Here is a 23,561-nt window from a genome sequence, read left to right on the forward strand (position 1 = left end):
AACCTTTCCAAGGCTGTGAAAAACAAAGAATGAAACATTGTGTAATGTATGCTATTTGTATAAAAATTTACATACACCAGACATGTTTGTACATGCAAAGAACACTTCTGGAAAAATACACAAGAAACGAATAATAAATAGTGCTTGCTTCCACAATGGAGAAGTAGGTGCCGGGTGGGCAGAAGGGAGAGGGATAGTACTTCTTATCCATAGTTTTAAAGAAATATTTTGGATGAATGTTAAGAATGGATCCTCTATTTACAGTTATTAATAAAAAAGCTTCAAAAGGGCAAAGTTTTGACACCCAAATGCTCTGTCTGGGACTTGCAAGGGAGTAATACTTTCCGGCAGTGAGAGCCAGTGAATGCCCCCTGTGTTGGAGTAAAGAACAGAGTGCCCACTGCATTTTTACAGTGCATCTTAAAATAGTGTGTTGCAAAGCCCAGGGAGCTCAGCCCTTCTTGATTGTTGGTTAGCGGACTGCCAGGGATCATTTTCCAAAAACCAACTTGCAATCCTCTATATTCCAGAAGGTTGTTTTTTCTGTGAAAATGTTCAGGACTTAGAGAACTGGAAAGCAGGTGGGGAAGGTTCAGAGGAGCCGCCCCCACGCACCCTTTCTCCCATTGCTGTCTTTCCTCATTCCAGCCAGTGCCACCACTCCTCTGTCCTGGGTCCAGCCTTTGACACAGGCCCTGCAGCTGCTTCGACTGACCCCTCCCCGCTCCCTCTAGGGGTCTGGAACAGCCCTTGCTGGCACCTCCGCAGCTGTGACTCATTGCAAATGCTTTGCATTCCGGGATGTTCTGCAGGGTCTGGGTCTCCCCTGTGGCTCGAAACATTAGGCGAGTTGAAAGGGAGGAGAAAGGAGGCCCCACAGCTGCCAAAACATTGCGAGGAAGAGGGGAAAACTGTGAGGAAAACTGGAGAGGTTTTGTGCCGGCAGGACCCCAGCCAGCCGCTCTCTGGCTGGGGCCTGCTGGTAACTTGAGCAGGGCCGGGGACGCGGTGGAGGCAGACTCAGGGGCTTGTCCAAGCCCCTGCGAGGCCCATTCACACATCCAGAAGCACCACACGCCATCTGGAGACCATCTCCATCTGTCTGGGAAGGACTGGGTTGAAGCCACTCTAGGAAGCAGACATGTGTCTCATCCAGAAAGTTGTTGTTTCGAATGTTAGTTTACCTTTATTTCACTGGGATTGTTTTGTTAGCTTATTTTCTCCCTGCCACCTATAGTTGTACACAACTTATACTCAAGTCAGTTGACATCTACTTTTAAAACGGTAGTGTTCTTTCTTTTTCTCTTCTGGAAGCTTTGGAACTCCATGTTGAGGTCTATGTTAAAAAAAAACAAAAAAGCTCAACTGTCCAGGTAAGGGCTGGGGGAGGGGAGAGCCCTGCCCACTCACTTCATCTTCATTTCTTCCCTGCTGCTCTATGCGGACTCTAACGGGACATATTATTAAAAATCTTTATAATCAGTCAACTTTATTGAAGTACATTTACTTATAATAAAATATACCCATTTTAAGTACAGAGTTTGATGAATTTTGGCAAATATATATATCCATGTAAGGCATAATTTGAAGCCATTGGCTGAGTAAATATGAACATAATGAAATAAAGGTACATTAAATTTGTTTTTGAATGTTTATTTTTGAGAGAGACAGAGCACGAGCAGGGGAGGGGCAGAGAGAGAGGGAGATACAGAATCTGAAGCAGGCTCGGCTCTGAGCTGCCAGCACAGAGCCCGATGTGGAGCTTGAACTCAGAACTGTGAGATTGTGATTTAAGCTGAAGTCAGATGCCTAACTGACTGAGCCACCAGGTGTAGCAAAATAAATGTTCATTTTTAAAGACGGAAATCAATAGTATTTAATATTCACTATATTGTCCCAACCGCATGGGTATGACATCATCATATGCTAAGGTTCCTTTATTATCAAACAAATCATGATAGTTAATTTACTTTTGCTTGGGTAGAAGGAAACAACTTGGATTTAACACAAAACAGAATCAAAGGGAGTGAAAGAATTGCTAAATCTCCATAAAGTTGTCTTCTGTATGAGAAATGTTAGCTTTTATAAGCTCTTTAAAATTCAGAAGCAGGGCATCAGGCTCTTGATTTCAGCTCAGGTCATGATGTATAGTTCATGAGATTGAGCCCCAAGTCAATTTGGGTGTGGAACCTGCTTGGGATTCTCTCTCTCCCTCTGCCCCTCTCCCCTCCCCCTTCTCTTCCCCCTCCCTCCTCCCCACCATGCATGAATTCTCTCTCTCAAAAAAATAAATAAAATTCAGAAGCAATTGTGAAAGTCATGTTTTTCTTTTTTTTTTTTTTTAGTATTGATTGACCTTTTCTATAAAAGATGATGTTTTCACAAGACTCTCATCTAAACATCCCTTCTAACTTTTACGTTATTTTTATACTGACATGTTTGTGACCTCAACATTCTCATAAGTGACTGTCCAATAGTTTGTACTGGCCTATATGTAAGTGGATTTGGTGTTCACCTAGAGTCTTTTATGTGGCTTCTCTGTTCCTTTTTTTCTTATTTTAATTCTTGTCTTAACTGCCAGCCTATTATTGTTAAGTAGTTTTTTGAGAGAGGCTCATGGGTGCTGGGTTTCCTCTCCTTTTCATGTTTTGGAAAGCCTATCTACTAGAATGGCAACTTATTTTGTTAAGATATTCTTGGGTTACACGCTAGTCATTGCTTCTGTCTTTTGCCACTGGGTTCTGAGGTCAGTACGTTCCCTGCAGATAACTTGATCTTGTTGGTCTGAATGCTTGAAGAATCCTTTCTTTACTTTGGAACTTCAGTCAGGAGGCGAAGATAGGTCTTAGGGTTGAGCGGTCCATGTGGAAGTTTCCTGAAACACAGTGTGTTCTTTAATTCAGCAGAGTCACTTTGGTCTCAGGGACATTCTCTTCAGTATTTTTAATTTGATGGGTTTACTACTTCAGGAACACCATTTGTCATTACATGAGATCACTTTCATCCAGTCCCCACTACCTACCCCCTTTCTACTTACTTTAATCTCTTAGTTTCTTTTTGTTTTAAAACTGCATTTACTGTGGTTACATCCAATCTTTGCTTTATGTTGTAATTCAAGTTTTAGCTGTTTCTTACTCTGTTCCTTGCTGTTTTTACTTTAATCATTTGTTTTGTAATTATGTGGGTTTTTTGTCCTCATTTTTTTTCCCAGCTCATTCTGCTTTTTTCTTTTTTTATCACAGGCTATTTGAGCTCATGTTTTATTTAATTCATGTTCTTAAAATGTTGTTTTGTGGTATAAAGCATTTGTAGGCAATTCCCTTGTTACTAGGGTTTTTCTTTTTCCTTTTCTCCCCCTAGGGTTTTTCTAAGTTGGACCCTTTATCTATCTCTCATGTTTATGTTTTCCTTTGAACTGGTAAAAATCAAGTATGTTTGTAAAATAGCTTTGAATTTTTTTCCCCCATCTGCTCACATTCTATCTAGATTTTCTACTCTCTATTTGTTTTGAATCAGGATTATTTTTCCTCTGTAAATATCCGAAAGCACTTTGTTCCAGGGTGTTCTCCTCCCTACCACAGTCTGAGGGCTGGAAATTGTGGGTCTTCACACTTTGCTGTGACCTGAGATGATAGCAGGGGATGAAGGAGATCTACATCAACTAGGCAATACACAGTCTTAGAAGATGTGTGCTCTGCTTCTCTGAAATTTTGTTAAATATCCTGGACAAGTTTTCTTTCACCCTGTTGGAGACTTCATCCTCCTCCTAGGGCTGAGGGGAGGAAGACTTCGAGGATTATTTAACAATCAGGATTAATCATTTAAAGTGGGATTAAATAATTAGTAATGTGGATGACTCGAGAGCCTTACTTGCCAATTAGTTATTCAAATTCGTGGCATTTGGTGAAATCCCGTTCTTGTTTGATTACTGTAGGTAAATATTTGCTTTACTCCTTTAAAAAATTATGTGTTCAGGAGCGCCTGGGTGGCTCAGTCGGTTAAGCGTCTGATTTCAGCTCAGGTCATGATCTTGTGGTTTGCGGGTTCAAGCCCTGCATCGGGCTCTGTGCTGACAGCTTAGAGCCTGGATCCTGTTTTAGATTCTATCTCTGTCTCTCTCTCTCTGCCCCTCCCCTGCTCTCTCTCTCTCTCTCTAAAATAAATAAACATTAAAAATTTTTTTTAAAACTATGTTCATTTCATTCGTCATGGGTTATAATTTTTTACCTGGAATTCTCTAATGGCCTATTTTTTTTTTTTTTTTTTTTTTATTAAGAATAGCGCTCTGAGCCATGTGGGAGAGAACTGTCCTGGAGTTGACTTACCTGCTGTGATCATGAAGATTCCCCTTTAAACACAATCATGTCCAATGAGACAGGAAAACTGATTTCTTCTTCAATCATATTTCGTCTCTTGAGATTACTAAAAAGAAAAAAAAGAAAAAAACATAATTAGAACATAATTATGAGCAAAGAGAAAAAAACATAATTAGTTTACTCTTTAATGCCTATTACCTTTGAGATATGAAGAATGGAAACTTTATGTTTTAAATCCTTGTTGTCTACCTTATTATCCCCATATCTCTGGTGGTCGCTGGACAGAACATGTTAACTAACAAAACTGATAGGTTTAATAGATTGGTAGATAAGGGTACTGGTAGATATCTAGTGTATCAAGATTTGTTCAAGGCATCTGAGAAAACCTTTCTTGATATCTGTCATTTAAGTGACAGGATAGAGCTGTGTGTACTGGGTGATTAATCAAGTAGGAGGGTTATAGCTGGTTGTCTAGACAACCATTTCCTGAAGATTAATGTGTGGCCCTCAAACCCCAGGGAAGCCTGGTCACAATGCGTACTTTGACACTATCCTCTGTAATCCTTGGAGTCTAGAGAAACATGAAAATCTAGCTTACCAAGTCTGTAGCAACAGAAATCTAGGAATGAAAACTAACTGGATGACAGAATCAGTCCCGGAAAGATATTATTTGCAAGTAATGAACCCATATCCACAAAACGAAAATTTAGGTATAATAGGTATTTATAATTTGGGCTGCCCGGCATCTAAAATCTTTTCCTATTTAGGAAGAATCCTAAGATAATGATAGCGAAGCAGCCCTCTCTTCTACTCTAGAGACGAAAAGGGCCGCTATCCCCCTGGGACCACAAGCAAGGACAAGATCTAAGCACAACTAATCAAACGCTGCCACCTGGGACTATATCCTGAAGGGGTAATGACAAGGCTCAGGTCAATTAGGTATGCTTCATGGTGGCTCTGCAAGGGGGAAGGTGTGGGGAGTCTGGAAGGATGAGGTGCATATCTAATGACAGTAGAACCAGCACAGAGGTGGTAGGTGTCCTGATGCCAGCTTTGGGACAGTGAATGTCCTCCTGGAAAGTGCTATGTCCTGAGCAGCCTGCTCCTGTGCTGACAGCTCATCCGGGCCTTGCCTCCCTGGGCTCCTATGTGATTCATTTCTACTGTTCTTTGTTTTTGTTTTTTGTTTTTTTTTTTTTTAATTAAAAAAAAATTTTTTTTTTATTGTTGAGAGAGACAGAGCATGAGCAGGGGAGGGGCAGAGAGAGAGGGAGACACAAAATCTGAAGCAGGCTCCAGGCTCTGAGGTGTCAGCACAGAGTTCTAGGCAGGGCTCAAACTCCCAGGCTATGAGATCATGACCTGAGCCAAAGTCGGACGCCTAACCGACTGAGCCACCCAGGCATCCCGTTTCTACCATTCTTTGATTCCAAGAGCCATGAGAATCAAAATACAGTCCATTTCTGCTATGGAACCATAGTTGTTTTCTGTTATTTACCATCAAGAACCTTGATAAGTACAACATCTCTGAGTTCAGGATCCAAAAATCAACTGAGAAGACCTGGATGCTTGGCAATTCATGTGAAATAGACCTCGCGAACTGTGATGTAATGGTTGTCAATAAAAGGGCATGGCTGCCAGAGGGCTGCAATGGGCAGGACAAAGATGGTCAGAGGCCATCTTATTTACTCTTCTGCTTTTGTGAACGACAACTTGAGTATATTTTCCTGTTCAGAGTGTTTTATTTTAAGGCAGAAAGGGACAGATTAAAATATGTACAGTGGGAGAATGGCCAGAAAGTTAATGAGTCTTTATACGAGGAGCTGGAGAAATCTAACTTAGAAAAGCCATAGGGAGGGGCGTCTGCGTGCCTCAGTTGGTTAAGTGTCTGACTTCGGCTCAGGTCATGATCTCATGGTTCGTGAGTTTGAGCCCCGCGTCCAGCTCTGTGCTGACAGCTCAGAGCCTGGAGCCTGCTTCGGATTCTGTGTCTCCCTCTCTCTCTGCCCTTTCCCTGCTCATGTTCTGTCTGTCTGTCTCTCTCTCTCAAAAATAAAATAAACATTAAAAAAAGAAAAGAAAAGCCATAGGGAAGACATTCTATGATTTTTCAAATTACATTACTGCTATGGGCATTGAGGAGGGCACTTGTTGGGATGAGCACTGGATGTTGTATGTAAGCGAGGCACCACTGGAATCTACTCCCAAAAACCAAGAGCACACTTTACACAATGTACATTAGCCAATTTGATAATAAATTACATTTAAGAAACAAAATAAAATAGGGGCACCTGGGTGGCTCAGTCCGTTAAGCGTCCGGCTTCAGCTCAGGTCATGATCTCATAGTTTGTGAGTTCGAGCCCCCTCCCGTCCGGCTCTGTGCTGACAGCTCAGAGCCTGGAGCCTGCTTCAGATTCTGTGTCTCCCTCTCTCTCTGCCCCTTCCCCGTTCATGCTCTCTCTCTCTCTCTCTCAAAAATAAATAAACATTAAAAAAATTAAAATAAAATAAAAGCTAACCTGATTGTTTTGCAAAAAAAAAAAAAAAAAAAAAACCCAGAAATTACATTACTGCTGAAATAATTTTATAAAAATATGATACAAAAACATGCAAAATGGCCTTAAAAATAAAACAACATCTCCCACACCAATATTGAGCTCTATGTGTATATCACAAAAGGAATGAGAAAGTGAGGGCTGAGAGTTTTCAGATGGGACCAGGATAAGAAGGGAGGGTTGTTTGGACACTCCTGTCACAGGAGAGTGAGCCTTGGAGGGACCATTTCCTGGGCTCCAATCTGACTAACACTTTCCTCTTCAGGGCCCTTATTCCTGGGGTGCAGATATCCTTTACTCCAATGGTGTTCTTAAACTAACTATTGTTCCAGAGACTCCATTGTAGTAGAAATACAAGATGTAAATTTACTGAAATATTCCAAAGGTATCCTAGCATATACTATCGTATTCTTGCTCTGCCTTCTAGTTTCTAAGGTGTTCACGTGAGTAATAAACCTTAAACCCTGTCCTTCCCCAAAGCTTCATAATACATCTAAGGCTGTTTCCATTATCAGAGTGTCCCTGAGGATAATATTGATTATTTTGAATTAACTATTTCAAGTATGAAATAATGTTATACATTCATTTCTTACTTGATTATTTCTTCCAACTTTTATGTGGGATGGAATTGAAATAATTGAGGATATTTTGCATTTTTGAGAAATCAAAACCTCTGAAGGTAATTCAACTCTTTTGCAAGCTTGTATGCAAACTGGTTCTACCACTCCCCGGATGCCCTGGCGTCAAGCATTGAGAGAGGGTAGGAGGAAACGGAGGCCTCCCCACCTTCAAGTCTCCTTGGCAGAGTCAGGGACCACGTCTTCTCCCAGAGAATACAATCAGGGGATTCAATACTGGCAGGGTTTAGAGCGTCAAACAAGAGCTTCATTCAGGCTCCTGAGGGTTGCTACAAGTAATACTGCTGTGAGTATCCTGCTGACTACTGAGCATGCATATTAACTAGCTTAACTTTTGTTCCTTGTTTTCACAGTTATGGCAAATGATCTGGGTTCAGCCATTCCTCCTTCCCTCGGTCCTGTCTTGCAACACATCTCTCTGCGAAGTCTGATTGAGGCTGGAAGAGCAACGGAATGGGCTGTGAGCTCCTCCGGGTGGGGGTGGGGAGGTGTGCAGAGGAGGAAGCATGGTTTATGGAATATTCTCCCTACAGCACTTAGGATAGTCAAAGCGCCTAGTAAAGGACTGCTGGATTGAACTGAACTGAAGGGAACGGAACTAGCTGTCTCAGTATACCAAAACCACGCACAGGCAAGGAATACTTGCTAGGGATCCGCCCAAATTATTAGATAAACCAACTTTTTGGCAGGGAGAGAAGCTAGGGATGTATTTTTCCTTGATTTTCATATTATAGCTTGACCCATTGTATAATAATTTATTAAGAAATAAAGGAACGGAGGAATGCCATTTTAAAGAAAGTCAATAAAAACAGCATCCTTTTAACTCCTGTTGTCGTACTAGGTTTATTGCTTAGGAAAAGTGAATCGTCAACAATTCCAAAATACAGAACCACACGACAGTTAAATTTATCATGATATTTACCTAGAAGAAAAAAAGAATTAAGGGCTTCATTCCATTTCTCCTCACTAAAATTTTATTATCTCTCTCTTTTTTTTTTTTTTAGAGAGAGAGAGCAAGTTGGGGAGAGGGGCAGAAGGAGAGAGAGGAGAGAGAGAGAGAGAGAGACAGAGAATGAATCTTAAGTAGGCTCCATGTTCATCACAGAGCCTGCCTCAGGCCTGATCCACAATTCTGGGATGATGACCTGAGCTGAAATCAAGAGTCAGACACTCAAGTGACTGAGCCACCCAGGGCTCCCCCGACTTTTTTTTTTTTTTTTTTTTTAACAATTGTTTATATGGGAGCAATATAAATGGCATATTAACTTTTATTTAAACAATAAATAATTTTATGTAAGCAATTAAACAAAAATACTACCTACACAGGAATTGGCATTATTACACTTAATACAGCAAAAGGAAGGAATGCATAAAGATAAAGAATTGGACAAAGGAAAATGGTAGTACTGATAAATCAAAAACCAACAAAATTAATAATTAACTTATTTTCTTTTTAATGGAGAAAGCACATGTGCTAAAAATAGGAAATGAAAATAGATTTAATAACCACAGACATGGGAGAAATTAAAAGACTTCTAAAAGCTGATTTTGCTCAGTTCTATGCAAACAACAATTTTTAAATGCACAAAATGGATGAATTTCTGGGCCAAAGTCAGACGCTTAACTGACTGAGCCACCCAGGTGCTACAGTAAAATAAGATTCATATAAGGAATGCAAAGATGATTCGATCTTATGAAATATATCTATGTATTTCACCATATTAATGTTTCAAAGGAGAAAAATCATAGTGTCATCTCCATAAACGCTGATGAAGCATTTGAAAATTTCAAACATTTTTGATTAAAATGCTTAATAAAGTAGGAATAATCATTTTATATCACTCATACATACATACCCTACATGCTATATAGGCAAATACTAGAATGTTACCCTCAACACTATACCCAACCATCATTATCCTGGAGGTAATAGCCTATACAATCAGACAACAGAAATAAGTGAGGTATAAAAATTAGATAGTAAAGATAGAATATAAAGATGAATGTTTATTTATAAATAAATAAATTATTATTTATAGGCAATGTGATTATATACCTGAAAAACTCAAGAAAATCTCTTGAAAAAGTATGGCAAACAACCTGAATATTTCACTAAGGTAATTATGAATAAAGTAGACATAAAAGAATCATTAGTGTTGCTATTAGGAAAGCTATATGAGATTGCCAATGTTGAACCTTTTTTGACTTACAGAAATGGCAATTTCAGGTTGAGAAAACATAATGGGCAAAAGAGGTCATATGTAATGGTCACAAAAAAGGCAAAATAGTTCAGGATAAAATTAAGACGTGTTCATAATTCACACAAGAAAACTTTCCAAAATTCTAACGGACACAAAACAAAACCTGAATGAAAGAACTTATCCTTTTGTTAGTTAGGAGGCTGCCAAGTCAACAAAGATTTCTGCATCTTCCCAATTAATCTGGAAATTTAACATAATCTCAGTGAAAACACAAAGACAAGTTTTTTAGAAGTAGAAAATGGATTTTAAAGTTCTTATTGGAAAGCAAAAAACCAACCAACCAACCAACAAACACCCTTCAAAGTGAGAGCCAAGAAACTTAAAAAAAAAAAAAAAAAAAAGAAAAAAAAAAAAAGAAAGAAGAATAATGAGAAATCAACCCTACAAGACAGGGTAACATTATAAAACTGCAAATGAACAGTAAGGGCTTATTGATTATTTTAAATTGAACCTACTCGGGAAACACTTGGAGGAGGGACACTCAGACCCTCCTCTTTTCCCCTGAAAGCAGGAAACAAATGTCCTTTATGAAAAACAGCATCCCTGTAATGAGAAGTAAAAAAGACATCCTTATCAACAAAAATAGGGACGCTGAAGTCGAGAAAGCTATAAAATAAGCTTTGCTACTTTTTCACTAATTTACTACCTCAGCCCCAATTCTGCATAGAATTCCTTTCTAATTAAAGCCCCCAAATGGCTGTTTTCCTTAACCTGCAAATTCCTCATAAATCTATCATCCCTTTGTATAAAATGTATAAAAACTGCATGCCTTAGTCATTTCTTTGACTCTCAATTTCATTGTTGGGTCTCTGTTCGCAAGGAACAAAAATTTCTTCTTTTCCTCACGTAAATTTAATTCTTAGTCCACCTGGAAGACCTTGAGGGTAGGGGAGGAATTTTCCCGCACGAAAAAAGTCAGGGGGTCTCGCCTGTTCTCCCTCTCACTCTCCCTCTCTCTGGAGTCTCTCGCTCGCTCGCTCTCCCCTCTCTCTCTCTTCCTCTTGAGAGGAAGAGAGAGAGAGGGGAGAGCGAGAGGGAGAGCGAGCGAGTGAGACAGACTTGTGAAGAATTTTAGTATGATAAATGTGGCCTTTTAGCTCCATAGGGAAACGATTGATTATTCAATAAAAAATGGTTGGACAGTTAACTGAGTGACTAGCTGGGAAAAAAAAATTCACTCTCTATCTCAAAATAAATTTGAGATAGAGCAATGGATTTAAATAGTAACACATGAATCCATGAGAGTACTAGAAAAAAAACCATGGAAAGATTTTTATGAGTAAATACTTAGGAAGAATTTTAGGAAGTTCTTTGGAGGAAGCAAGTTTTTTATGGATCTCAGGAGAAATGAGAGGTCTTAAAAGTCTAATTTCCTGACCAAGTGCTGGAGATTGGGTTAGCTGAAACCTCTGAAACTTTATTCTTAGAGGAAGGAGTGGGAAATCCAAGTAGTCCCTGTGTGCCGGCCTAATGCTGTTGATATAATAAATGTATTGGACCATTTCACAATCTCTTGTGTAGGTTTTGAGTGGAGGGAGGTATAAGCCATATGTCAGCTGGATTACCTTCTCCTTTGAAATTCAAAGGAAATTAGCTTGAGCTCTTAGGTTCTCCCTCAAGGAAATCTAGGTAATTTCCAATTCCTAGGGTATTTTCCAATTCCCTCAGGTTTTGGAGAATTAATTTATCTACTGTTTTGACCCACCATGGTTAGTATTGTGCACTTCTTTGTCCCCAAGGGAGGAATGGCAGCCCTTTGCTCTCCCTCCACCTTACATTATCATTCATACAAGACATTTGAATATGGAGCAAACTGTACAGAAGTTTGCTTGGTTCCTTCTCCCTTGAGACCCTCTTCACATCTTGTCACCTTTAACTTACCAGGGCTCTCAGGCTCTCAATGAGTTGGTTCCGTTCTCTTTACCTGCAGAACTATTTTGATCTTTTCCAGGCTTGCCTTTGCATATCCCAAAACTCATTGGTATGGATTGCAAAACTATGGCTCATCTAAGTGAATGTGAACCTTGAGCCTGCCAGGAGTACCAGCAAAGACCTTTCTTTTTGGCCTCTGTGTGAAGTAGGGACCAGATATTTCCTCACTGGTAGGAACTACTATTCCATTGTCCTTAGGAGGCAGAAGTGGCTACAGTCAGTTTTGGTCTTACATAATTTGCTTCTCCATCATAGGAAGGACCAGATTTCGTAGCCATCTGAGTTACATTCTCCCCCTTGCCTTACATTACTCACCGCATAAAAGAAACAAGAAACAATTCAAAGGTAAAACACTACAAAATGACAAACTCATTTATGGAGTTCCTAGGTCCTGTGGGAAAAGTACTCAATCTAAGTCCCGTTGAGCATACTTAAATACTATTCCTAAAATGTTTGGGCCACGCAAAGGCCAGGATTCATGGGCGTTATGATTTTTAAAGTTATTTAGGTTATCACGCTGACTTAAAGCCATGTCTGGATCGATACTTAGTTACTGAAACTCTTTCAGAATACTGAGACAGATAGTTAAATTGTCCTTTTAAGAGATTCTGACCCATTATTCCTCTAAATGTCTGGATAAGATATTTCTTTCCTATTTCCTATATTCTAAATTTTCCAATGCCTACCTCTGGGATAATAATCATATTGTTCAATACTTTCACAAGAATAAGAAACATTTATATTCTATGGTATTTAGACTGTGGTATGTAAATTTTTCAGAGATTATTCTTCATATCATTTTATTTCTGCTATTGGTGTTATATTGTTTGTTGTTTCTTATAGAAGAGAAAGCTTTTGGGTCAGTAATTTATGAACACAGTTAAAAAGTCAAAAGACACAAAAGACTATATACAGCTAAAAGTGAGTCGTTCCCACTCTGTCCCTCACTACTTCTCTTTCGCAGAGGAAACCACTAGGAATAGCTTCTTATCTGAAAGATACACTATCCCCTTGCCCCCAAGTACACATTCTATACACTCCACATTCTACACTGTGTACACACTGCTCTGCATTTGGGTTTTCACTTGAACATGTAGCTTGCGGATTGTTCCATACCTGTATATACAGGTTAGCTCTTTTGGTAGAATTGCCTTCTCTTTAAGTATCTTTAGGCTGCGCATCATTCCATTTTAGGAAGGTATTATCACTTATTGAACTAATCCCAATCAGTGCACACTTACATTGCTTCTAATTTTTAGCTCCCACCAACATTTCTGCAATGAATTACTTCGTATGCAGGCCATTTTACAGATAAGAGAGTATTTGAAGGGTATATTAGTGAAAGCAAATTGCTGAGTTAAAGGGTGTGAGCATTCTCAATTTTGATAGTTATTGTCAAACTGTCCTCCAAAAGGGTTGTGCCTATTCATGTTTCCACTAGCAAATATTTGAAAATACCTGTTTGCTAGTACGCTGATCATCAGAGCATGTCATTAAATTTTTTGTTTTTTTTTTTTCACTTGATTTTTTTTTTTTTTTTTTTTTTGCTGTCAATCTTACAGGTGAAAAGTGTATCTCATACTTTTAGATCCTTCTCATGAAATGATTCAAAATGTCATCTTTATCATATACTAAATTTGTCTATTTGATGCATTTCTGGGCTTTCTGGTTTATTCCATTGGTCTCTGTTGTCTCTTCATACACTATTTCTATAGTTTTGATCACAGTAGCTTCATAGTATGTTTACTTTATCATAGGTCTAATCACCCTTACTGCCCTTCTTTCCCCTAAGAAATTTGCCAGCTAGCTTTTTCTTCTATATGAATTTGAGAAGTAGTTTGTCTTGCTTCAAAAAAAATCCTGTTGCATTTTTATTGAGATTGCATCACATTAATAAATTATTCAGGAATACTACTACTTGCTAAAGTTTATCATTGCAGACTTACCATTTCTTATTGTTCTTTTCAGTCATGTCTTCCTGATGCTTATAACAATTATTGATTCTTCACAGCATCTTTGGAAACAGCAGGGAAGATAGAAGATAAAGGATTAGCCCAAGATTACATATGATAAAAAGTCCTAAACTGGTTTTGTATCTACTATTTGGTAATGCCTCACCAGCAGATTTTACACAAACTCAAAAACAAAACATACTCTTCTACCAAGGATGAAATTTTCCTATTGCAAAAAGCCAGCAATGTGCAGCAACTATTCTGCAAATGTATTTCTTGTGTGATGATCTGTGGCCAAGCACAGAATGCATTCCTATCATGGAGTAACAATTTCAAAGGAATTTTGAAACCAGAGTTGGCTTGAATGCTGTACAATGACACCCAGGATCTTGGCCTACTTCCCAGATTTTCCCTTTTTGGTTTTCTAGCAAGTTTGGTCATGCCTGGGAATTTGCTGAATATGGTACTTGGATCAGTGACTTCCTGAATGTGACATTGGGATCAATGGCATTTGTCTGCCCAAGGATTTGTGGAGTACAATTTTTAGAAGTACTGCAGTTGTAAATAAGTTCTTTATTGAACTGATGCTCAGGCACAAGGGTGCAAATAGGAAGGACACTTTGTGAATTGATTATGGAAGGCAAAGAACTTGAGAGAGAATGTTCTATTATGAATATTGCATTACATACCTGGGCACACTGGTGTTCCAGCTGGAGGATCTTCAAGTTCTTAAACAAATATCAAGTGGATTTAAGAGCTATCTTTAATGCCTCCTTTGACAAATGGCCACTTACTAAAGGTCAGCCAAGACTTGATAAACAGTGGATTATCTGCAGCATCCCAGGCACGTCCTACCATCACCCTGGCTCAGTTAACATGGGGAGAGCTGACAAAAGCCTGCGTGAGTTACTGAATTACTTAGGACCCAAGCACGTGTTGACATAGATCTGAGTGTATTTTTGGATTACATTTCCAAAACTATTATTTTCACCGTTTTGTTTCAGTCAGCATTTTCTTCTCAATGCCACGTATAATTATGAGCTGACTTAGGTAAAATATTTTAAAAATGTGTAGTAATACATATGTACCTATATAACATCTGAGATTATTTGCCATAACATAAACGAGAACACTCTTTAGCTTGTCCCTTCAAAACAAAAAGACTACTGTACTCTGAAGTGTTATGCAAGAATCAGAAGAGCATAGTTTACTGAATGCTCAGCTTGTTTAGCGACATACCAAAGAGTAGGACAAAGGCTAAAAGCAAAAACATGGGGCAAGTTTTAAGCAATGAACTTAAAGGTATACGGATGATGAAATATTTAATTATCAAGGCAGAGAACAGGTTGTAAAATCTAGCTAATGAAAATATAAAGATGAGTTATTAATGGGATAGCTGTTTAATTAGATGATTCCTCGGTTTGTTTTAAGCAGGAAGAGTGTTGCCAAAATCACAAGATTAGACCTCTCCGAACAGAGAATGGTGATGGTGTGATGTCATCTATCAGTTGCCTTTTACTCCCACTATAATGGCCACACCTTAGGCTACAAATATTAACTATTTAGACATGAGAAATTAATAAAATGTGAGGCAAAATGGGCAGCAAAAGGAAATTGTTATGTTAAATTAGGCATATGAAGTTAGGAAAGCATTTACAAGTCTAGGAAATGACATAATACAAATTTTATGATTCTCCTTAATAGAATTTGTCTCAACCAGGTCATACGAGGAATGCTTTTACAAACATGACTGTGCTCCCAGATCTTGAAACTTACATGAAGTATTATTAGATTCTGTGGTCACAGGACTCAAAAAATCTCAGTTAAGTGGAGAAGAACAAATTCATTATGGAGGTCCTAGGTCCTGAGAAAGTGCTCAGTCTAAATCCTGTCAAGTAGGATTGTTGATATACGTCCTGTGTGTGTGTGTCTTTATATTTAATTTGTATTTATATTTATTCTGAAAGATTTCAGGGTCTGAATTCTGGAAAAGACTTAACACCATTAAAAACGTGGTTCCTGGATGATTATGACAGAGTATAATACAGGTTATTTTCAGTCTTCTTAAACCTAAGGTATGTGGATTGACCATTCCCAGGATGATTTTATTCTTAGGCAAGAATATTTAGCTGTTGTATGTACTGAAAGAAATACAGGTAAGATTATACTCACTGAGCAACCCATTCGTCAAGACATCAGCCTTTTCTGCTCACAGCCCTGAAGGAGGCAAAGTAGGATGTGATCACCTTGGTCTATTTTTCTCGTGAAATGTGCGCATTTCTATTCTACTTGAAAGCACTGTGGTTATTTTTTTTTACCAGCCATCGAGACCACAGGCAGGGGAGTAAGCTAGAATTCTGACTGAGTCACAATTCCCAGGCCTCTTCCTACGGATATGTATGTGGAGTGTGGTCCTGAGGCCCATCTGGAACACTTTCTCACACATTAGGCCGGGAGAGGCAGCAGGGCACAGGCTTAAGGATCCCTACAACATGGCTCCACCATCATCTTGTGTCTGTGTGACCAGGCACTGGCTACCTAAACCTTTGTGCCTTGGTTTCCTTGTTGGAAAATAAGGCCTGACAACAGTGTTTACCTCGTAGAGGTATTGTGAGGGGATGAAGGAATACATCTAATATTCCTAGGACAGTGCTAGGTACAGGTTAACAGTGGTTTTATATACAAACCACTCAAGTGAGGATTTAATAAATTTGGCAAGCTGTAGGCTTCCATACCTATGTATGTAGACATATCAAATCTTTTTCACAGTTGAGGGGGAAAAATGAGCAGAGAAAACTTTGAAAACAGGTGGTGGTAGCAAATGTTTACCACCATAGATCCAGTTGAGAAAAATTCCCAGGCTTTGATGTGTCAGAAACAATTGTTTTCCAACTTGGCTCCAAGAGCCCCCAGACAAGACACCCCAGTTGCTCCCATTGCCTGAGTAACTTTCCACTGTCACTACCTGTGGGACCAGCTTCTCTCCCAGACCTGTCCTTCCCCTCCACTGTCCTTTCCCCACATAAGTCATCTTTAGTGCATGTGCTCCAACCATCAGAGGCAAAGTTTTGTGTAAGGACTGACCCTGGGGCATACTTATATATGGGTACAAACCTTAGCCATTCCCCCCCAAAAGTTGTAGTCCCAAAGTTAATATTTATTTGAAACTTGGGAGTACACTCCCCTCTTTATAAACAAAACACTAAAGCAAAATGTTCTAGTCTCTCACACAAATTAATTGCCCGATTACCATTTCTCACGAATGCCATTTTTTCTTTGTTTTCCCTTCCATTATGTTTCAGTTGCAGAGAGGGTAAATCATAAATTACTGTCTAGTTTAGAGAGAAACATTCTGCAGCTGGAAGGAACTGGGAAAGCACTGTTTTTTGATTTTTGTTTTTTCTCAATCATGAATTCAGTGATTACTGACTTCAAAATAGGTAATGGTCCCATAAATGGGAAAAAAGAACACATTCCAGGGTGAAAGGATGGCAAGTATAAAGGTAGAGAGATGTGAACATGCACTGTTATGTTTAGGGAAGAGTATATGGCAAAAAGTAAATAATTTTTGGTCTCCGTAGGAAACTGCCAGTGAGTTACCATGGGCACAAGTTGGGGAGTGCCTGTAATCGCATCTAGCTGGCCATTTTCATTTGGTGCCGGTTAATTGGACTAGCTTTAAAAAGTATGCTCAAGTTCTATTTTGAACTCTATCCTGACATACTTCCCACTCCTTTGCCACGCCCTAAGAGCTCATTTTGCCTTCTTTGGTGGTGGTAAAAAGCAAGGTCCCTTTTGTCTGAGCCTCTTGGTTCCAGGTCGCGTTTGCCTTTCCTCAAGGTTTTTCCCAATTCAGCAATTCCCATGAATTTTCGCCAGATAGTTTTCCCACTAGGATGCAAATTCCATGAAAGCATGAATGTTCACATCTTAAAATTCAGTTATTCCTAGTTCTTAGAATTGAGCTTGGTACATAGTAGTCTAGATATCATTCAAAAAATTTAAGAACCTATTATGTGTTGCCCTATGGAGGGTCCAATGATGATTTAGGTATGCTCTCTACTTTTAAAGATCTTACAAATGAGGAAAATAGATATATAAACAAACTCCAAGTCAAGGAAGAATGAAACCAGTGCAACTATTGAGGTATACATTGCTAATAGGGGGGTGCTATGGACTGAACATGTGTCTCTCCCAAATTCATATGCTGAGACCTAATCCCCAATGTGCTGGGTTTAGAGGTGGGGCCTTTGGGAAGAGGTTAGGTGACAGGGTGGAGACCTCTCAAATGGGATTAGTGCCCTTATAAAAGAGATCCCAGAGAGTCCTTACCCCTTCCTCTTCATGTGAATGAGGAAGCAGACACCGAATTGCTGGTGCCATGGTCTTGGACTTCTTAGCCTCCAGAACTGTGAGACATGTTTATAAGGCATCCAGGTTATGCTATTTTTGCAATAGCAATCTGAAAAGACTACAGCATGGGGCTCACAAGCAGTAATTAATTTCAACCAGGGGATTGAGGAAAGGCTTCACAGGATGTTGTCCTCAAAGAGAGAATTTTCATTAGGGATGTGGAGGTTATTTTTGGTCAAGTGATCATTAATTTGAACTCTTCCGTTTCCAAGGGACAGAAACGCATCTCAAAATAGTTTACACAAATACAAGGAAAGTGTAACTGGGAAATCTGGCTTCAGCTCTCCCAGAACTCTTGGCCCTGCTCATGTGTGGATGCTGCCTTCTCTCCCATAGCAGATGGACATAATCTATGTTGCAGGAGGAAGGGGTGGAGTTTGGCCACAGAGAGCTCCATGCTCATATCACACTGGATTGTAGTTAATAGCCATAGAAGGTTATCTGCATTTCAAGGCCAGCAAATAAGATCCCATGGAAAAGTCTCTGCTCAGTCTAGTTTCAGTCATGGGCCTATCTCCAAGCTAATCACTGTACCCATTGCCTGGCCATAGTACAGACAGTGCTAGGATAGAGCTGTGTTAATAGGGACTCATACAAAGCAGAATATAATTTTAACCAGACATGGGAAAGGTTGCAAGAAGACTTTTGTAGGATTTGTAGCTCTATTAGAACCATATAGAGTGGGCAGGGCTGGGGTGGTACTTCATGAGAAGATCGAGAGGACTCAAAAAGAGAATAAGATGTTGGGCAGACGAGTATGACAGGTGACCATTATACTAAAATGCACGCACTCGTAGGCCAATGGGATGCAGTTTGCTGTCACAGAAATTTGATTGCCAGGGATAGGCAGTGGATCAGGCAGGAGACTTAGGATGGGCTAGGTCACGGGGAGCCTGCACTGATAAATGGGAGTCGTCAAAGGGCTCAACTGAAGGAATGTTGTGATCAGACCTATGTTACTCTACTTCCCCCTTCGCAGAAACATAACTCTGGGCTAACTTTTCTGGAACATCTAAGCTGTCAGACTCTCACAACCATGCACCAAGTCTCCTCTTCCAGTCCCGTTTGCCTTTTCTTTCTCTATTCCTCACACTATCTTGCCTCAATTCTATATATAGTCCTGCCATCCTGGCCACTTGTTTCCCCACCTAAGGTCAATACCCCATTAAGGAATTACTTTTGTCCAGCACTGAAATTCCTGGATTCTTACAGGATACATCTAAAACCCTACTTTTCAGTCACTGTGGCACCAACCAATGGGAGGTGGAACCATGCGAGCATGTAGCTAATTGGCATGGGTTAATGGGATTAATTTCTATCACTTATCACATATTCAGATTAGCCTGAAAGCTTGAGAACTGTGGTCATCTTTTGAACTCTGGACTGGTAAACTGTAATGGATTAAACTGTACAAGATCTGAATGTGCCAATCTCTTTCTTTACATGTATTTTGGTGTTCTTGAAGGAGTCAGTGTGTCCCTGTGGCCACCAATCCTCCTAGTGGGAGGTGGTACTGTGGCCATAGCTCATGAATGTGTAGATTTTAGTATATTTTACCCTTCATAAACTTTTGGGGATGATTACCATAAACTGTATAGGATCAGGAGGATTATGATCCTAAGAATGCTTAGAACAGTCTACTCTTTCAGGCTGTTACCATAGGGCACAATTGCTTGCCCCTAGTGAATGAGATAATGGATGGATCGATTCAGCTAAAGAAACAGTATAATCTGAGAGAAAACTACATTTACCCCCTCCCCCCCCACCTGCTTCCCTGACATTATTAAATGTGCATGCACTAGCTCCAGCTGAGAAAAATCAAAACGGAACAATTCTAAAATGAAAATTATTTTTTTTGCCACGCAAGCAGATCTCTACAGAGATAAAATAGGAATAACATTTCCGTAAAAATTGAAGTTTCTGAGAAAATTAACCTTTCTTGACTATTGAAAATGAGAGGTAAGAAAGGAAAAAGAGAAAGGCCACCTTCTAAGAGTTGTTACTGCAACCACTGGCAGCATTTCGTACCGTTAGGGAGAGTGGGTGAACATTAGAAGAGGTCACAGAAGCTGAAAAAAGGAGACAACATAAGAGTCTCGGGAGAGTCATAGTGCTGGCTACTTCTGAGAAATGTACCTAGCAGCAAAAAGCAAAAAGCTCCTCAGACTCTTACTGGCAGAGTTTGGATTTATTATGACAACCTTAGAACCAAAAATGGCTATATTTTTCTATGACAAATCTCACAGGAGTCAAATATTTTCAGAGATCAAGCAGAGAAGGTAGTGCATGTGGTAGTGTAGTCAAGGGAAGGTATGAACGATGCTCAATGTCTTCCAGGAGAAATCATTAAGGGTGAAGTGCTAATACACTTGTTTTTCATCTTACTCCAACAGAAGACCACATGTAATCTTCCTAAAGAGTGACTCTCCAACATATCCTGACAACAGCAGGGTGGGGAGGAAGCAAGTTACGAATAAGTGAAAAACCATAAGGTAACAGACAATACTAAGCACGCTCCCACCCTTATCCAAACACAAAGGCAGGGGAAAAGTTCCTGCTATCTGCCAAGAGATTATTTGGGGGGGGGGGGGGTGGGGGGGTTGGGAAACAAGCACACACACACCCACAGCAGCATCAAAAATTTTCCTATTCTCCAAAAAGTACTTAAATTAAAAAGTTTCTATTAGTTAACCTATGTTGGTACCATTTTGGTGGGGAGTTGTCATAAATTGATAAAAGGCCAACATACAAACACTAAGGAAGGGAGTGAAAGGAATATCAAATGTTATTTGACGCTACGCAACTTCCCTACCAAGGTTGCATTTGTCACCAAAATGGAAAACGAATAAAAGATTCCGGAGTATCCTTTTTTTCTTTTATTTAATTTTTTCGTCCTTTGGTTTTTCTTTTTCTTGAGTGTGTTGAGTCTGAGACCTGAGAGGCCCTCTGTCCTGATCCGGTAGGACACTCTTTAATGAGTGCCTTGGAAACAAAGGAGACCAACTGGGGAACCCATGTCCAGAGCCACTTGTCAAGAGCGTGCAGCCAGTAAAGCTTCAGATTACACAAGAGGACTGGGTGGGGTGGGAAGGATGCACAAAAACTAAGAGAGAAAGTTTCTGCTCTTCAGAAGTTCTGATCTACTAGGGGAAGGAAACAGGCAGTACTGGGAATGGGTTGGGGTGGGGGGTGCAGGGGTGGGGACTAGGTTCTAATTCTGACTCTGTCATTGGCTGGCCACGTGCTCTTATGGGGTGGGAGTCGTCACCTGTCAAATGAAGAAATCACATGAAGGGGCAAATCTCTGTAAAATGAAGTAACAAAATGTGATCAGCATTTCTCAAAGTAGATTCCAATTAAAAAAAAAAAAAGTCTGGTTGAATAAGTTTGGGAAAACTTCCCTACCCTGGTTGATCCCCAACAGTACCAGATAGATTCTTACTGGATTTAGTGTATCAAAGACTCCTAGAGTCTTGCTGTAAAGGATTTTTTTAAATTTGGCATTTCCCAAACGTATTTTCTGAAAAAAACATCTGTTGACATTTGCAGAACATGCTTTGGAAAACATTGATCTCTACGCTGCTTCCACCTTTAGAATTCTATCCTTAGTCGTTACTTTTCCATACAGACTCCATCACTTCCCTTCTCTACTGCTGTGTACTCAGTCTTTCATTGAGTCTTTGTGCTGAACCTCACATGCTGCCTCTCCTCTGGCTTTACTTTTCATGACTTTATGCTATTTAAATGTTCACATGAAACTCAAACAGGGTTGGACCAGATGACCTCTAAAATCTGTACAAACCCTGAAACTTTAGGATTCTTTGGTAATTATCACAAACATCCACTGAAGACCGAAACAGGATGTATATAACTGAGGCTGTTCTCATCACAGCACTGATATCTACTAAGAACTCTGAGATGAAATTCTAGATCCTGTCATTCTGAACACTGCTCTAAACTCAATACTATATTTCCTTGCAACTTCCTTTCCCCTGGACCAATGCAAAAGGAGAATACACAGGAAGACAGTGTGGGTTGTATGGGCTCTCTAGATCCATCTAGAGGAAATATAGTTAAGAGTTCAGTGGGGGCGCTTCCTACCAAATCTCTTTGTAGGTACAGCAAAAGTTTTTCACGTAAGTTATTATAAAACATCAAGAAATTATACATATTGCCCATACCTCACCATAAAAATATTTAATGTAGGTGTTTCAAATTCAGTCAGAGGACCATCCAATTCCTGGCAGAGGCTTGAGGTCCAGGAATGACAGCAGAATATGGGTAAGAGACAACTTGAAAATATCCACAGACGTCAACTGGCCAACACTCAGTTTAGTAAAATTCTAGTTCTTTCTCTAGTGTATGATTATTATACCCTCTTTTTAGCTCTGCCTTGACCCTTAGTGTCACACGTTTCTTCTTTAGCTCCGTTTCCATGCCAACAGGATTGTTTAAAAATACTTTTAAGACAGGGGCACCTGGCTTGCTCAGTCAGAAGAGCATGCAACTCTTGCTCTCAGCTGTGAGTTCAAGCCCCACATTGGGTATAGAGATTAAACTTAAAAAGGCATTAAATACTTTTAAGACATACTCAATTTTCTCAATTGTCCAAATGTGGTAGCTGAGAAGACAGAAATATTAACCAACCTAATTAATCAGAAAGCCATTCAACTATTTTTCCTCTACTGCAGGCCTTACAGCAAAACCTCTAGGTCTGGTCTGCTCCACTTTAAGGGGCTCAGGTGCCATCACTGAAATGAGTGGTGAGCTGTGATACTGGCCTGACGGTTTCTTTCCCCGGCTACTCTGCAGGGGAATGCAAACCTGGCATATGGTGTGTGAAATGCCTTGCAGACTAAGATACCTCAGCCCCCAAAGAGGAAACAACAGAGAGAAAAAGAATGAAGATGAATGTTCACACATCACTGCCTGGAGGCTTCTACAGAACATGTGCAGTGTGAGAATTTTCAAAGGCTGACAGATGCGCTTTAATAGAAAGAGGTAAAAGATAAGATTCATAAGACTTGCTTCACATTTTATAAAGGGATAGGTCTTGGGAAGCCCAGTATACTTTATAATTATGTTTTATAATACAGTAATGTTGGATTATAACATAACTACTGCTGAAAATAAAGTGATGAGGGGTGCCTGGGTGACTCAGTCGGTTGGGCGTCTGACTTTCGCTTAGGTCATGATCTCACAGTTGGTGGGTTCGAGCCCTGGGTTGGGCTCTGTGCTGACAGCTCAGAGCCTGGAGCCTGCTTCAGATTCTATGTCTCTTTCTCTCTCTGCCCCTCCCCCACTAGTGCTCTCTCAAATGTTAAAAAAAAAATTTTTTTTTAAAAGAAAATAAAGTTACGAACTGACAAAAAGGCTTTAGCAAAGGTCAATTTCAAAGTAAAAATAAGGTAAGATTTAATCCAAAACATTCTCCTTATTCTAAGTTTTGGTAATTCTTGGGACCCTAACTGGATTAAAATAGAACGATATGACC

At 39.7% G+C, this 23,561-nt stretch overlaps 1 long non-coding RNA gene across 2 annotated transcripts; it reads right to left on the bottom strand.

The window, feature by feature from the left end:
- Window positions 1-2,322: 2,322 nt before the first annotated feature.
- Window positions 2,323-23,295, bottom strand: LOC123583853. 2 transcript variants are annotated; one of them, XR_006705016.1, is made up of 4 exons: window positions 15,827-23,295; window positions 13,649-13,716; window positions 4,326-4,422; window positions 2,323-2,875 (listed from the first exon to the last, which is right to left on the bottom strand). It is a non-coding gene; the product is annotated as an uncharacterized LOC123583853 (long non-coding RNA). The 2 variants fall into 2 exon arrangements; XR_006705015.1 differs by having other exon boundaries at window positions 13,649-23,295.
- Between the last annotated feature and the right edge of the window lie 266 nt (window positions 23,296-23,561).

This window comes from Leopardus geoffroyi, chromosome B3 (genome assembly GCF_018350155.1).
Source record: "Leopardus geoffroyi isolate Oge1 chromosome B3, O.geoffroyi_Oge1_pat1.0, whole genome shotgun sequence".
In the NCBI taxonomy this organism is placed as follows: domain Eukaryota; kingdom Metazoa; phylum Chordata; class Mammalia; order Carnivora; family Felidae; genus Leopardus; species Leopardus geoffroyi.